Source organism: Bubalus bubalis, chromosome 6, assembly GCF_019923935.1.
Source record: "Bubalus bubalis isolate 160015118507 breed Murrah chromosome 6, NDDB_SH_1, whole genome shotgun sequence".
Taxonomy (NCBI): Eukaryota; Metazoa; Chordata; class Mammalia; order Artiodactyla; family Bovidae; genus Bubalus; species Bubalus bubalis.
Window position 1 is genome coordinate 105,784,184 of NC_059162.1, and position 16,528 is coordinate 105,800,711.

General features: G+C 47.0%; 1 long non-coding RNA gene across 2 annotated transcripts in view; it reads left to right on the forward strand.

Moving 5' to 3' along the window:
* LOC123334156 overlaps window positions 1-4,792 on the forward strand; it is a 22,547-nt gene extending 17,755 nt beyond the window's left edge. Inside the window, exons 2-4 of one of the 2 annotated variants that reach the window (XR_006551969.2) lie at window positions 2,501-2,629; window positions 4,233-4,454; window positions 4,571-4,792. This is a non-coding gene — a long non-coding RNA (uncharacterized LOC123334156). The remainder of the gene's footprint in view (window positions 1-2,500; window positions 2,630-4,232; window positions 4,455-4,570) is intronic. The other variant, XR_006551970.2, reaches the window with a different exon arrangement.
* The last annotated feature ends 11,736 nt before the right edge of the window (window positions 4,793-16,528 follow it).

Genomic DNA, 16,528 nt, shown 5'->3' on the forward strand with positions numbered 1-16,528 from the left:
ATGCAGAGTACATCATGAGAAACGCTGGGCTGGAAGAAGCACAAGCTGGAATCAAGATTGCCGGGAGAAATATCAATAACCTCAGATATGCAGATGACACCACCCTTATGGCAGAAAGTGAAGAGGAACTCAAAAGCCTCTTGATGAAAGTGAAAGAGGAGAGTGAAAAAGTTGGCTTAAAGCTCAACATTCAGAAAACGAAGATCATGGCATCCGGTTCCACCACTTCGTGGGAAATAGATGGGGAAAGAGTGGAAACAGTGTCAGACTTTATTTTTCTGGGCTCCAAAATCACTGCAGATGGTGACTGCAGCCATGAAATTAAAAGACGCTTACTCCTTGGAAGGAAAGTTATCACCAACCTAGATAGCATATTCAAAAGCAGAGACATTACTTTGCCAACACAGGTTCGTCTAGTCAAGGCTATGGTTTTTCCTGTGGTCATGTATGGATGTGAGAGTTGGACTGTGAAGAAAGCTGAGCAGCGAAGAATTGATGCTTTTGAACTGTGGTGTTGGAGAAGACTCTTGAGAGTCCCTTGGACTGCAAGGAGATCCAACCAGTCCATTCTGAAGGAGATCAGCCCTGGGATTTCTTGGGAAGGAATGATGCTAAAGCTGAAACTCCAGTACTTTGGCCACCTCATGTGAAGAGTTGACTCATTGGAAAAGACTGATGCTGGGAAAGATTGTGGGCAGGAGGAGAAGGGGATGACAGAGGATGAGATGGCTGGATGGCATCACTGACTCGATGGACGTGAGTCTCAGTGAACTCCGGGAGCTTGTGATGGACAGGGAGGCCTGGCGTGCTGCGATTCATGGGGTCACAAAGAGTCGGACATGACTGAGCGACTGATCTGATCTGAAGTTTTCCAAGCCTCATTCATCTGATCTGTAATTTATCTGATCATAGTGTTATAGGATCAGGTGAGACAATGTATGTTTAGAAAACAAACCTTAGAGTTGGCTCTCAGCAAATGTTCATTTCTTTCTTTTGATCCCTCTGATTGGCAGGATGTCTTTAATTAATAGACAATGGAAAAACACTTTCTGATCTGGGTTTAAAACTTAAAAGTTGAGGGCCTTAAATTAAACAAACAAACAGATACTTGGGGAAGCTGTAAAGGTGGACTTGTCAGTATCTTCACTGAGACTATTTGGTGACCACTCAGCAACACAGGGGTGAATAAAACATGGATAATCTCATCCTTTGAGGAAGTAACATCTAACCATGGAGACAAATATAAGCAGATTAACTTATGAAATGATATGGCAAAGGCCTAAAAGAGATCTGAATACACATTTGAAAACACTAGGTTTTTTGTGGGGGATGGAAGTCTGAGAAGGCTTCACAGAGGAGGTGGCAATGGAGCCAAACCGTTCAAGATGAGTAAGAGTTCCTGAGACAGGGAAGGACATGCCAGGCAAAGGGAACACCACAGACATAGAAGTGTGGTGGAGGATGGCAGGAGCAGAAACACTGAGCAGCTTGGACTTGCTGAGCATTTGCTGGCTGGGGAACTGGTAAACCCTGAGGCTGAGAAGATGAAAGGAAGCCTTGTATCCTTATCCCAAAGACAGTGAGGAACCATTAAAAAGAGCTTAAGGGACTTCCCTGGTGGTCCCGTGGTTGACAGTCCCCTTGCAATGCAGGGGATGCAGGTTCGAACCCTGGTTGGGGAACTAAGATCCCACATGTAGAGTAACTAAGCTTGTGTGCCACAACTACTGAGGCCACGTGCTCCAGAGCCCACGCACCACAACTAGAGAGCCCGTGTGTCCCAAGGAAAGACCTTATATCTGCAACTAAGACCCAATGTGGCTAATTAATTAATTAATTAAAATATTTAAAAAAATATTCTGAGCAGAGTAGCAAAATGATCACATCTCTACTTTATAAAGGTGACGCTGTCTCGGGCCATCCTCAGACCCTCATCTCATCTCCCCTGGATTGTTGCAGCAAAGCCCTAACTCATCCCCTCTGACCCAATCCATACTGAGGAAGAAAAACACTTTCCTAAAAGTCTTATAATCTGGTCCTAGCCCATTGTGGGGATAACTCGAACTATCTTTTAAAACAATGGCAGATCCTCTGAGCACACCCTCTTGTTTCAGGCTATGCCCCAGCCTACCATGCATAAAAACAGGCCTATAAAGAGGCATCAACCTATGAGAGTCCCTTTAAGATATATAATGTCCTTGTAAGAGCTTTCAAAATGATTACTTCCTTCACTTTGGACCAGAGGAAAATCATGGGAAATGGTGGGCTTGAATTCTTCCCGCCTCCAAACAGAGCAATCCAGAAGTGTGGGATGTTGGGTTTTCCAAGTATATACTCATTCTTTACATCTCAACTCCAGTCCCCTACTGTGACCACAGCATCCTCCTCTATAGCTCTGTTTGTCCCAGAAATGCCTTGATCTGAAACACATAAGGCAGTGAACTTCCTGGACATGCTTAGTTCTTAACATGTTTCATGTTTGTTCATTCTGTCTTCTCAGCCTCCTAGCAGCCCTGAGATGCAGGGATGAGACCAAGATCCCTTCATTCAGATGAGCATTCACTGAGCCTAGACTCTGTGTCAGACAGAGGCCTCAAGGAGTTCAGAGTCTAGAGGGAGAGACCAGCAGGTAAATAAATCATTACCATAAGGATCTGATAAAAAAAAAAAAAAAAAGAAATTATGACAGAGGGGAACGGAAGAGACATATGGGCAGGGTTGGCATGTTGCCCAACTCTGAGATCTATATGACTGTTCCCCCCTGGAGTTGTGCAACAAGAATGCCCTGGTCACATGTGAGCCCAGAGAACACATCTGATCCAGTCTGGAAAGTCCACCAGGTACTAGCTGAAGCAGGAAGGGCAAGTTTGCCAGGCAGATGAGGAGTGAAGGACAATCCAGACAGAGCAGTCAGCATGTATAAAGTGATGGAGGGGTGAAACAAGATGTGAAATGCTGGGAGGCATCAGAAGATCCATTTTGGCTGAAGCACTGAGCAACTACGGGAAAATGTGCAGCTTCTTGTTAAATGAGTTAATGAATGCAAGAAGGACGATGACAACAACAATCATGATCATCAACATTTGGTGACCACTCATCTATGCCAGGTACTATACTAAGTGATTTCAGTGAATCTCCTCATTTTAACATCCCACATTCCCATGACATCGGTTCTCCAATATCCTCTCCTCAGAGAAGTTAGTCAACTTGCTCAAGGTCACAGAGCTAGTGCCAGAGCCAGGATGGAAGTTCAGATGTCCTAGACTCTACATCCCTGAGCCCTTGACCACTGCTTCTCTCAGCAGCAGAGCCCTTAACTTTGGGCAGGGGGACCCCAGCACAGAGTCAGGTGGGCACCAGCAGTCACATCAGCCCCCCTTTGAGCTTCACCAGAAGTGGTCTTTTCTTTGGCCATCAGCACTGACAAGAATCAGTGGTTCCACCGAGATCCTGAGCAGAAGGGGGAAACGAAGAGGACGCCTCATGAATGAATTCTCTGGGCATGTATGAAAAGACCCTGGTATTCCCAGAGCCTCCAGAAAGACTTTGAGTGGGGGTTGCGGTGCTGCAGAACCAGTAAAAAACAAAACCCCACAATTTGATGACCTTGTGTTTATCCTAGGCATTGTGTGGCCTGGTTACATCGTGAAAAAAATGTCAAATTCTTTCCAGCTGTCTCAGGTCTGCACATTCACGTCACCTGTTTTTCAACCCCATTGGGACCTTCCATCCCTCTACACAGCTCCCATCTTCTCTCAACCTTGCAGCCCTTCCTAGTTTTACATTGTCTTTCCTCCCATAGGGCTGGCATTTCTTTTGCAGACACCTTCCCCTGTCTTCATCCTGGGTCAAACCAACTGATTTCTTTCTCTGCTACTACATCTGGCAACTGAGAGCTGCTGAGGAAACCCTGGAATCACATGAGGTCTTGGAGCTCACCTGCTCTGCAGTCCTTTGCTTGATCCTTGCCAGCTCGCAGGCTTTTTTCCTCAGCCTCATTCTAGGGTGTCTCCCCCTCAACATGACCTTAAAGGACCTCTTCTTTTAACCCTCTTTTCTCTTTGCCCCATCCCCTTCCACCACTTCAGTGGCCATTTTTATACTAGTAGACTATACTGCATTCTATGTTAATATACGAATAACTCCTCGATCACAGTTCCACCCAAATCTGGATGCCTGAATGTATATTTCACATGATTGTTAATGAAAACTAACTTTTTTTGATTTGTTAGACACCGTGCTTGGTACCTAACGTGGACCCTGCCCTCATGAGCTCACAATCTGCTGAACAAAGAGAACTAGGCAATTAGAACAGAGGGTGTTGGCCAGCAGAGCTGAGGGAACAAGAGGAGAGTCAGCCGATTCAAGGAAAGTGTACCAGTTAAGCTTGGATTTGGCTGTACATCACAAAAAACCCCAAAGCACAGTCATTGCAACCAGTTAGAAGTCTGGAAGTAAGTAGTCCAGAGCTAGCGTGGTGGACTCCTGACCATCAGAGACCATATGCTTTCTGTTTTATTGTTGTGCCATCTTCTGCCATTCTTAACACAATGCTCCTGTCTCATTCCAGGATGGCTGTGCAAGCTCTGGCCTTGACGGTTGCATTCCAGTCAATCCCAAGGAGGAACGTGTGAAAGCAGCACACTCTGCCTTTAAAAACAGTTCTTGGGGATTTCCCTGGCTGTCCAGTGGTTAAGACTCAGAGCTTCCAATGGAGGGGGGCACAGGTTTGATCTCTGGTCGGGGAACTAAGTCCTTTTATTCAGTTCATGAGGTTCTCACTGCTAGTATCCTGGGGGTGGTTTGTCATTCCCTTCTCCAGTGAATCACGTTTTCTCAGAACTCTCTGCTATGACCTGCCTGTCTTGGGTGACCCTACATGGCATGGCTCATAGCTTCATTGAGTTACACAAGCTCCTTCACCATGACAAGGCAGTGATCTGCAAAGGGACACGAAAGCCTGGCATGTTGCAGTCTATGGGGTCGCAAAGAGTTGGACACGACTGAACAACAACAGGGAACTAAGATCCCACATGCTGCATGGTGTGGCCAAAAATAAAAATAATAATAGAAACAGTTCCTGGAGGTTGCACAAAATCCCTCTGCTCACAAGCTGCTGACTAGCACTTAGTCACAGAGCCACACCTAGCTGCAAGGAATTCTGGGAAACAGAGCTTTTACTCCAGGCTAATCTCTTGCCCAGCCAAAAAGCAGTGTTTACTACTGAGGACAAGCAGGGTAATAGATATTAGGGGACATTAGGGGACAACTAGTATTTTCAGCTTCAGAAAGCATCCTGATGAGCTGATGCTAAACCTGACTTCTGAGGGATGAAATCTGTTAGCCAGGCAAAGTAAGGTGTTTTAGGCAGTGGGCTGCAGAATGCATTGTTGGAAATGCAAGTGAATCAGGGTGTCTTCAGCATGGAGTGAGGGAAGACACAGACAGGATCACATTATCTAAGGGGTGATTCTGAAGGTGGGAGGGACACATGGCCCGTTCTGAGTAGAGAGGCACACTGAGAGGTGGGACAGGGAGGAACCAACCCAAGTTAAAGCTATGTTCCTCTAGAGATCAGCTGCCTGAATGTGGCATGGCCTTAGAAGTTCGGAAACTTTCCTTCTCCAGCCTGGAGTTCCACGAGATGCCAATTTGCACTTGGGCTAACCCTGCTTAGCAGGGAGGGTCTGGAAGCTCTGGAGCGGGGCTGCAGCTTTGAAGTAAACATCTACGACCAGTGAGAGGCAGCAAAGCCATTGGCCTCAGCCACCGCAACTCCTGGTCAAAGGCAGGGCAGTGCTCACATGAGCTACCAGCTGTGGTATCTTCCCCAGACACATCACCAGGCCTTCCAAAGGTTGTATTTATTTTCCCAGGCTGTGTGCAGAGTCAGGGCAGGGCAGTCAGCTGGACATGGATCGTCGGTCTTCTCTGAAGACAGACCCAACTCTTTTGACTCGTCCTCTACTGCCCTTCTTTGCTCTTTCAGCAAGTGACAATGACCTTGGCCTGTGTCACCTCAGAGAATTCAGCAGGAATCCCAGATATGCTAACACCTCCCCACTGCCTACTGCCTAACAAAACTCACCAGCTCACATTCTCCCCTTGCCCCACACCACGTACAGACACACCACATACACATATTGCTTAGAACCCATACCCAGGCCCACTTCTGTCTCCACGTTACAGTTATCCATACACAAAAGTCATATGCACACGCCATACACATGCACACGCCATACACATACCTATAGGCGCAGCCCTCCAATTACCCTTCATCATTTATAGACCACACATTGCCTACAAATACACACTACACATGATATTTTAGCATGCCTACACTCACCACACACCATGCCACACATACATCCATACTTAGACATGCATACACCTGCACATCACACCCAGACTCCCACTGATGGTGGTCCCTGGGTTTGAGGGATAGGATCCTCAAGTTCCCTTGTTTATAGCAACCCTTGCTTTCTGAGCTTTGATGAGATAGAAACTCAGTGAGGCAATCAGAGAGGAGAAGAAGGTACCCTGTCTCCCCCACCAAAACATACATAGTCAGCCCACAACAAAGAAGGAAGAATGGCCTTTCCCCCAGAGCCTGGTGCATTTGTGTTTGCACCTGACGTCAGGGACATGGAGTTCTAGGCAGGGATTCCACTATTCCAGGAGGGCACCTTGGCTCCGTCCCCATTGCCCAATAGGCTCTAGGGACAACAGTCCCAGCCAGAAGCCTAGAAACAAGGCTGTGCAGGCCCACCAGTGTCACGGTGACAGGAGAGCCCTTATGCAATGTGCATTGGAATGTGAAGGTCATCTGCAGGGAAAGCCCTCGCGGTTATTGACATCTACTCTGTGCCAGGCACCATGCCTGTAGGAACTCCACAGCCTTGTCTCCAGCTATTCTTACATTGACTGTTGTCCCATTTTGCAGACAAAAGGACTGGGCCTCAAGGATCACATCCAGTAAATGACAGGCTCTTGCTTTGAACCTGGGCCTGTTTGTCCCCACAGCACTGGTCAGGGCTGTGATGTTGGGCTGGGATGCTGCAGTTGATGCAGGAAAGGGAACCCCTTCCAGGGCCTGAAACTGGGCTCTTGTCTAACACTCGGAAAATAATTGTTCGAGGAGACATGTGCTGACAAAGCAAAAGGTTTTATTGGGAAGGGCACCCGGGTGGAGAGCAGTAGGGTAAGGGAACCAGGAGAACAGCTCTGCTGCGTGGTTTGCAGTCTCGGGTTTTAATGGTGATGGGATTAGTTTCCGGGTGGTCTTTGGCCAATCATTCTAATTCAGAGTCTTGGCGCACGCATCGCTCAGCCAAGATGGATGCTAGCGAGAGGGATTCTGTGAAGTGGACGGACACGCGGTGTCTCCTTTCGACCTTTCCAGAACTCTTCCTATTGGTGGTGGCTTATTAGTTCCGTATTCCTTATCAGGATCTCCTGTCGTAAAACAATTCATGCAAATGGTTACTATGGTGCCTGGCCAGGGTGGGCGGTTTCAGTCAATGTGCTTCACCTAACACAGTGATGTGACTTGATGGCAGGGGTGATCCCAGAAGAGAGCAGACTGTGTGGGGCTCTGTTTAGTCTCTTCCCATGCTCTCTCCTTCCAACTGGGGAGTGCTGAGGCAGGAAAAACCTCAGTCCAGGAAAGTGGATCTGGAGAGTGGGAGGGTAGGAAATGGTTGGATGGATTTTGGACCAATGCTATAGGCTAAGCCTGTCCTGGATATTGAGCCAAAGCTGGTGCTAGGCCAGGAGCTGGAGCTATAGCTTGAAGCAGGCCAGAGCTAGAATCAGAGTTGGGGATGAACCAGGAGCTTGAGCTGGAGCTGGAGCTGTTGCTGGAGCGAATCCAGGCCTGAACCTGCAGTCAGAGCCAGGATAGAGGAGTTGGTGGATGAGGCTAAGGGACTCTATTACAGAACCTCTCCAGTATGTCAGGCACTGTGCTGGGCACAGGGGGAGAGACACACAGCAGCTCATGCTACCCAGTAGTGGGGAGAGAGTCAGGAAAACCAAGAACGTTCATCCAAGATACACTTGGCTCTGGAAAAACAGCCTTCCATGAAGCTGGGCCTTTGAGGGTGGCCAGAACTTTAGTCGGCAGAGATGGAGAAGGGAGATTGTGGCTGGCCAAGTCAGCAGTGGGTGCAAAGTTCCAGAGTCAAGAAAGCCCAGTTCAGGGCCTGTTCAGAGGAGGATGAAGCAGATCCTGTTTGGCTGGAGCAGGTCAGGGGAGTGGTGAGGTCACCACTGGAACAGAGGGCCTGCTAGGGCATTTGCACTTTATCTGCAGGGCAACAGGATATTGTTGGCAGGTGTTAAGGACAATGACATGGCCAGATTTGGGTTTTAAGAGAGACCTTTGGAAGTTCATGTGGAAGACAGATGGAGGTAGAGGTGGGAGAACTGGAAGGCAGGGAGACCAAGGAGGAAACCGATGGAAACGCGAACACAAGAGACCATGAGGTCCAAGCTCGGGTGGTGACTCCAGGAGTGGAGGAAAGGGGACAGATGCAAGATCTGTAAAGGGGGTAGGATCAACAGGATTTGGTAACTGCTTTTTGATTGAGTGTGAAGGCGAGGATGAAGTCCAGGGTAGAGCCTAAGTGTCAAGGAGACTGAGAAGCCATCATAGAAGGGGGGGCGATCCCTGGAGAAACCACAGTGATGGAGCCTGAGTTCTACCCTTGACCTCCCAACTCTGCTTTTCAGTCAGTAGCATGTCCTTGGCATATTACTTATGTTCTCTGCACCTCAGTTTCCTCTCCTGTAAAATGCAGAATATTGCAGGACTTCCCTGGTGGTCCAGTGGTTAAGAATTTGCCTTCCAATGCAGGGGACTCGGGTTCCATCCCTAGTCAGGGAATGAAGATCCCACATGCTGCAGGGCAGGTAAACCCAAGCGCGCCATAACTACTGAAGCCTGAGTGTCACAATACATAATCCATGTGCTACAACAAAAGATCTTGTATGATGCAACTAAGACCCAAGGCAGCCAAATAAATAAATATGTTTTTTAAAAGAATGCAGAAAATTGTATTTCCTCCGTAGGAAATTTTATGACAATTAGATAAAACATGCATGATGGTGTCGGGCACATAGTAAAAGTCAATGCACATATCAAAGCTCAGCCCAGATCTCTGGCTCCCAAGAAAGATTGCTGGCCTCTATGGATGACAATTGCAATACCTCCTGGTCACAAGGGTTGGGGTTTGCCTGACCTGTAGTTATCCTACCACGCGGCAGCTCTTGGTACCTCTGGACTTGTAACTTTCCCACATCTGAGAATGTCCTGGTTTTCCTTTTGCTCACTCTGTTGTCAGAGGGGCCCAGCTCGGCTCTTCCTCTGAGCTCCCCTTCCCAATAGTGTCCCAGAAGCCCACCAAGTGACCCAGGGGTGGGGCTGCAAGAGAGAGCTTCTGAAGGGCACTTAGGTAGGTGTTCCGAACTTGACTGGCATCTTGCCTCCACCTTCCCCTTCAGGCAACATCAGGCTCTGGTCAGAGCCCCTCCTCCCTACCTATTCCTCAGTCCTGGGACTTTAATGCTGCTGAAGGAGGATAAGGCTCCCAGGGGAGGCAGGAAGTGTGAAAGGAAGAGATTCTGGACCCAAAGTGCAGCCTCCTCTCCTCCTCCTTTTACCTCTTCCAGTTCCTTCAGTGTCTTAATCCCTTAATGGAAACAGGTCCTCGGTCCGTTCTGACCTTCTGTTCTTCCCACACACCCCTGGGGTGATTTTGCCAGGCCTCCTGTCTCGCATCTCTCTTCTGAGCACCAGATCCACTTATCTCACTGATCTCATGACTGATACAGAGTCTCAGACCCCACTTGGCTAAAAACAAACTCATTGTTCTCTGGACCCTCAGGTCAGTGGATGGGTGTACCTCCCATCCATTCCCTCAGGCCAGAAACCCAAAAGTCAACTTGTCTCCTCTTTTTCCCCTATTCCTCACACGCTTTCAATTCTATGTGTATATGAAATTCTATGTATGTACATGTGTGCTCAACCCCAGATCAAACCTGCATCTCCTGCATTAGCAGGTGGATTCTTTACCCCTGAGCCACCTCGGAAGTCCCTCAATTCTATTGGGTTGCCCAAAAAGTTCTGTTAGGGTTTTTTCCATACAATGTTTTGAAATACCTGTCACCTGCCTGCTCCTTCCCTCCAACTCCACTCCACTTCTTGGTAAGGTCTCCAACACCTTCCACCTAATCACTAACTTCTGGCCTCTAGCCCAGCTGTGAAATCTCAAAGAACTTCAGCTCCTTTCTTTGGCTCAGGGCATAAACTGTCCTATTATAAAAATGGCATAAACTGCCCCATTCTGACATGCTTAAGAAATCTTTTTTTAAATGTCTCAGAAGGCAACATTTTAAAACCAAGGCAATCAATAACCACAACTTAAATATAATATCTGCCTTTCAAAAGAAATTATCCTTGCAGACCCTTGCAACAAGGGGTTTTTTTTTTCCTAGTACAACAATTAACACCACTTTGCAATAGACTTATGAAAATAGTCTATAAATAAAGAGACTACCGCTATAAAGAGTACCGCTAGCACAATACTCAATAGCATGTTATGAAACACAAGCTTCCCAGACCATCAATCTTTTTAAAAAGAAGTCAAAATCTGAGTTTCAGGTGAAATTTCACAGTTCTCAAAGGTTGGCAATCAGTTTTCAATATCTTTAAAACCACTGTTCAGACCCCCAAGTGTGCAACTGTTTGGGGAGCCTCTAGTGCATCCTCCAAGCCTCCACTCATGAAACAGTTTTTGCAAAAATAAAAATTATTTTTTGAAAAGATCCTACACTTAATACTGACTGGTTGCTGCCATGATTCCAAGTGGTTCACATGGAATTCATTTAATCCAACACTCAACAGAGTAGTGGAGTTACTATTCACTCATTTAACCCAACATTCCATCCGAAGACAGTCCAGAGAGGTTAAGTCATTTACCCAAGTTACACAGCTACAGAGTGGAGGAGCTGAGATTCTAACCCAGCCGTCTGACCACTGAGCCAACAGCTGGGAAGATCCTCGGGATTATGGACCAGCGCCTCCGCAGCTCTGTAACAGATCAATGCCTGAATGACCGAAGGCGTGAAGGTGGATGGAGTCTTCTCTGCCTAGTAACCACCTGCCTGAAAGCCGCGGGCCCCGCCCCAGCAGCGAACGCCAAGAACGCGCGCCAGGGGGTCTGCGGCGACTCAGCGGGAGCGGTCCTTGCACAATGCAGGTGCCGGTGTTCCCTCCCTTCCGCCACTTTGAGGCTCCTGGACAGGCCCGGCCACCGCTTCCTGCACACACACCCCCGGGTCTGCGACGTCCGGCTGCCCGCCCTCCAGCCCGCAAGTCCCAACCTTGGAGTCGGGGGAGGGTTCACTTCCTGGCTGTGTACTGGGGAGGTCTGCCAGCAGAGCCACCACGGATTTGTTGCCCCCTGGTCCTTCCTGTCCCGCGCCCCTTCGTTGACACACCGAGTGTCAGGGCGGTCTGGGACGCAAAGGCAGTTTAAATTCAGCACCCACCCGACCATTCCACAAGTATAACAAAAATAGTTTCTATGTCATGGAACACCTTCTAGGTGATGGGAAGGCCCAAGGGAGAGCTCCCCATGGATAATCTCATTTAATCTTCAGGACGGCCATGCATGACGAGTATTCCTATCCTTATCTGACAAATTGGATACTGAAGACCAGATTGTGAAGTGTCCTTCTCAGATCAGCAGTGAGGGGGTGGAGGAGCCCAGATTTGTCTGATACCAGTGTCTTGCTTGTTCCTGCACAGTATTCTGTGTAGCCCATCCAACGTTTTGGCTCAGGGACTGGAGCCAGGCCTGGGAAGATAGATCCGGAAGGGTGCTTCCCTGGCTCTCAGGAAGCATCCCTTCTGGTGGGGGAAAACTTCCTAGTGCTGGGTGATCTCAGAACTCACAGAAAGGCATGCCTGAGCACTCAAGTTCAAAGAGATTTCAGATGGAGGGAGTACATTGCACAAAGCCTGAGACTGTGCAATGTACAATCTCCGTTGTACATTGTTCAAAGAGATTTCAGATGGAGGGCGTACATTGCACAAAGCCTGAGATTGAGAGAGGGCCTCCAGGCCAAGCTCCTGCAACAACACAGCAATAACCACTGCCTTCCCCCTCAACTCACACTCTTACAGCCTCTGCCTGCTGAGATTGGATGCTCCATCCATGGGAATATCTCTGAGTCTGTGTTTGGCAAAAGACATGATGTGGGAAAGGCCTAGGCAGTGATGTCCTGGTAAATATTTAACAACTGGAATGGGATAGGGGGACGGGGACAACCTGATTTGTAGCATTTGCAGGCTTCCACAGAGTAAACACTCCACCGTGGTCAATGTGAAGCTATCAAAGTTGGAGTTGTACAGTAGCACAGCATTCTATAATACTTCCACCATAACAGGGACAATAGATAATAGTAAAATACAGCAAAAACAAGTGGGGAATGATGAGTTTGGAGTCTCTACGACCTTTGTTTTTAATATTTATTTATATGTAAATGTATATAAAGTGAAAGTCACTCAGTCATGTCCGACTCTTTGTGACCCCACGGACTGTAGCCCGCCAGGCTTCTCTGTCCATGGGATTCTCCAGGCCAGAATACTGGAGTGTATAGCCATACCCTTCTCCAGGGGATCTTCCCAACCCAGGGATCAAACCCAGGTCTCCCACATTGCAGGCAATCCTTTTACCATTTGAGCCACCAGGGAATCCCTGGTAAATATATAAAATTTATATAATTTTATTTTTTATGGCTGCAGTGGGTCTTTGTTGCTGCAAGTGGGGGCTACTCTCTAGTTGTGGTGTTGGCTTCTCACTGCAGTGACCTCTTGCTGCAGAGCACGGGCTCTAGGGCGTTCAGGCTCAGTAGCTGTGGTACAACTACTAAATTGTGGCTTACTTGCCTTGCAGCATGTGGAATCTTCCTGGACCAAGGATTGAACCCATATCCCTGCATTGGCAGCTGGATTCTTAACCACTGGACCACCAGGGCAGTCTTAATTTAATTTTTAATGACCCCATGTAACAACCAGCTTCCATGATTCCTGAAAAGGCAATAACCAGCTCTCACTGAGCTAGTGCAGACTTTTCTAGCACAGCACTGGGCCTAGGTAACTCAGGCCCCTGGCGGCAGCTCCTTTGGCTGCCTTGGGGCTCCTACACACAGGAGTCACTGTCTCTCTAGTCTGTGTTTCCCTCTAGTGGACAGAAGAGTCATTCCAGGTGATTCTCTGGCTCCACCTGTGCTCCGAGCTCAGCACCCAGGTGTGGATGTCACTTTTCATGGAAAAAGTTTCTTAAAGGGAGTTCAGATGGTTTCACAATTATCTTAATGCACCAGGCATGTAGCATTCCACCTCTATGAAGGGCAGTGCCTGTAGGGCCCCTGGGCCACAGCCATGACCACAACCTCCAGAGCATCTCAAAGTCCCATCTCACCCCCCATGTGACCGCTCAGGCTTGCTACATCAGCTCCCCTTCACTCCCATCAGGTCTATTTCTAAAAAAGGCAAACTTGTCAGCACCAGATTGTATTAGGGTTTATGTTTTCATATAATTCATAGTCCGCTAGTGAAACACCAATGAGGACCATTCATATGCATAGGGCACATATGAGAAAGGCTTCCCTGATAGCTCAGTTGGTAAAGAATCTGCCTGCAATGCAGGAGACCCTGGTTCAATTCCTGTGTCAGAAGATCCACTGGAGAAGGGATAGGCTACCCATTCCAGTGTTCTTGGGCTTCCCTAGTGGCTCAGCTGGTAAAGAATCTGGGTTGGGTTCGATCCCTGGGTTGGGAAGATCCCCTGGAGAAGGTAAAGGCTACCCACTCCAGTATTCTGGCCTAGAGAATTTCATGGACTGTATAGTCCATGGGATCACAAAGAGTCGGACACAACTGAGTGACTTTCACTTTCACATGAGAAAATGGAGTCAGTTAGGTGCAGAGCTAGGGCTCCCTCTCCTGCATTATGCTTAGACTCTTCTTCCAGAACCCATCTTCCCACAGCACAGATATATCTGTGTCACTCCTCCACTCACAAACCTCCTATGATTCTCCACTGCTTTCAGCTTCAGTTCAAACTCCTTCACCAGACATTCAAGGCCTTGATTAAGACTCCATGCATATTGTCTACCTTGAATCTCCAAAGAAAAAAAGGAAAACGGCATTTTAAAAATTTTCTTCTGGGTCAGGTACTGTGCTAAACACTTGGCTAACAGTATTATTTAATTCTCCAATAGTGCTACTAGATAACTATAACCACTTTCCAGGTGAGAAAACTGAAAGGCAGTGCGGGCCGGCTCAGCGTGACACAGCGTGCAAACAGAAGTTTTGTACGTGGCCTACCTGTCTTTTTTCTTGAAAGCTGCCCTTGCCTCTCTAGACCAGGCCCCTTCCCCAGGTTGGCAGCAGAGTCAGGTGCAAAGATTCCAGAACTCCTTTCTCACTGCACTCAAAGTGAGGCCACATTTCTTAGGGTTCTAAGGAAAGGATTGCTTTTCAGTGAAACTCAAGCAGAGCCACAGACTTGGGATAAGAAATCAGATTTTAATCGGATTAAATTTTCTGGTGTTGATGCCCTTCCTCTCCCCTCCTTCCCCCTTTCTCTTCCCTCCTTCCCCCTTTCTCTTCCCTAACTCTCCTTTTTCATCTTCTCCCACCTCATCTCTTTAACTTCCACTGGAATCCTAAACATCTTTAAGGCTCATATCAAATTTCCCTCCTCCAGAAAGCCCTCTCAGACCACCTGGCTCAGGAATCTGCCTAGTGAAAGTGAGAATTGTTGCTGTTTGAAAGGAGCAGATTTTTGGCTAAACATGAGGATTGATCACATGGGTTTATCTCCCCTGATTCCTGAAATTCCATTAAAATGACAGTATATGGATTAGGAAGAAAAATATAAACTCACAAGAGAAGGGAATGACTATATAATGGGTGTGGTGTTTCTTTAGGGGTGATGAAAGTGTTCTGAAAATAGTGATGATGATCACATGAAAAAAAGAAAGAAAGAGGAAACGTCAGACCCAAACCTTACACCATGCATAAAATTTAACTGAAATGGATCAAAGCTCTAAATATAAATGCTAAAACTGTAAAACTCTTGGAAGAAAACATAGAGATGAGTCTACATGATTTGGCAATGAATTCTTAGATATGATGCCCCAAAGAGCAAGCAACAAAAGAGAAAGTAGATTAATTGAATTTCATCGGAAGTAAAAACTTTTGCGAATTAAAGGACACTAGGAAAAAAGTGAAAAAAGAATCCGCAGAATGGGGATAAATACTTTCAAATCATGTATCTGATAAGGGCTTTTCTGGTGTCCCAGTGGTAAAGAATCTGCCTGCAATGCAGGAGCCTCAGGAGACGTGGGTTTGATCCTTGGGTCAGGAAGATCCCCTGGAGGAGGAAATGGCAACCCAATTTGCTATTCTTGCCTGGGAAATCCCACAGACAGAGGAGCTTGGTGAGCTACAGTCCATGGGGTCGAAAAGAGTTGGACACGAATGAAGCGACTGAGCATGAGCATGTAGCTGATAAGGGTCTAGTATCCAGACTATACCTCTTACAATTCAATGGCAAGAAGACAAACAATTCAGTTAAAATATGAACAAAGGATCTGAATAGACATTCTCCAAAGAAAATATACTAACAGTCAATAAACATGAAAAGATGCTCAATATTATTAGTTAGCGAAAAGTGAATCAAAACCATGAGGGGAATTCCCTGGTTGTTCAGTGGTTAGGACCAGTGGTTATTCAATCCTGAATATTCATTGGAAGGACTGATGCTGAAGCTGAAGCTCCAATACTTTGGCCACCTGATGCGAAGAGCAGACTCATTGGAAAAGACCCTGATGGTGGGAAAGATTGAAGGCAGGAGGAGAAGGGGATGACAGAGAATGAAATGGTTGGATGGCATCACCAATGGACTCAATGGACATGAGTGTGAGCAAACTCCAGATGATGATGAAGGACAGGGAAGACTGGAGTGCTGCAATCCATGGGGTTGCAAAGAGTCGGACATGACTGAGCGATTAAACAACAGCCACCAGTGGTTAAGACTTGGCACTTTCACTGCAGCGGCCCAAGTTTGATCCTTGGTCGAGGAACTAAGATCCCACAAGCCTCAAGGTGTACCCCACACCTCAAAAAACCACAATGAGATACCAGTTTATATCCATTAAGATGGCAATAATAATAATAATAATAATAATTGAAAATAAGCGCTGGCAAGAATGTGGAAAAATCAGAGCCTTTATACATCACTGGTGGGAATGTAAAATAGTGAAGCCACTGTGGAAAACAGTTTGGCAGTTCTTCAAAAAGTTAAAACATAGGGGTCTTCACCAGGAGTCCAGTTACTTAGACACCAAGTTTCCTCTTCAGGGGCCATAGAAAAGAATGAAGTCTTGATATATGCTGTAACATGGGTGAACCTTGAAAACACAATACTTAGTGAAAGACACCAGATGCAAA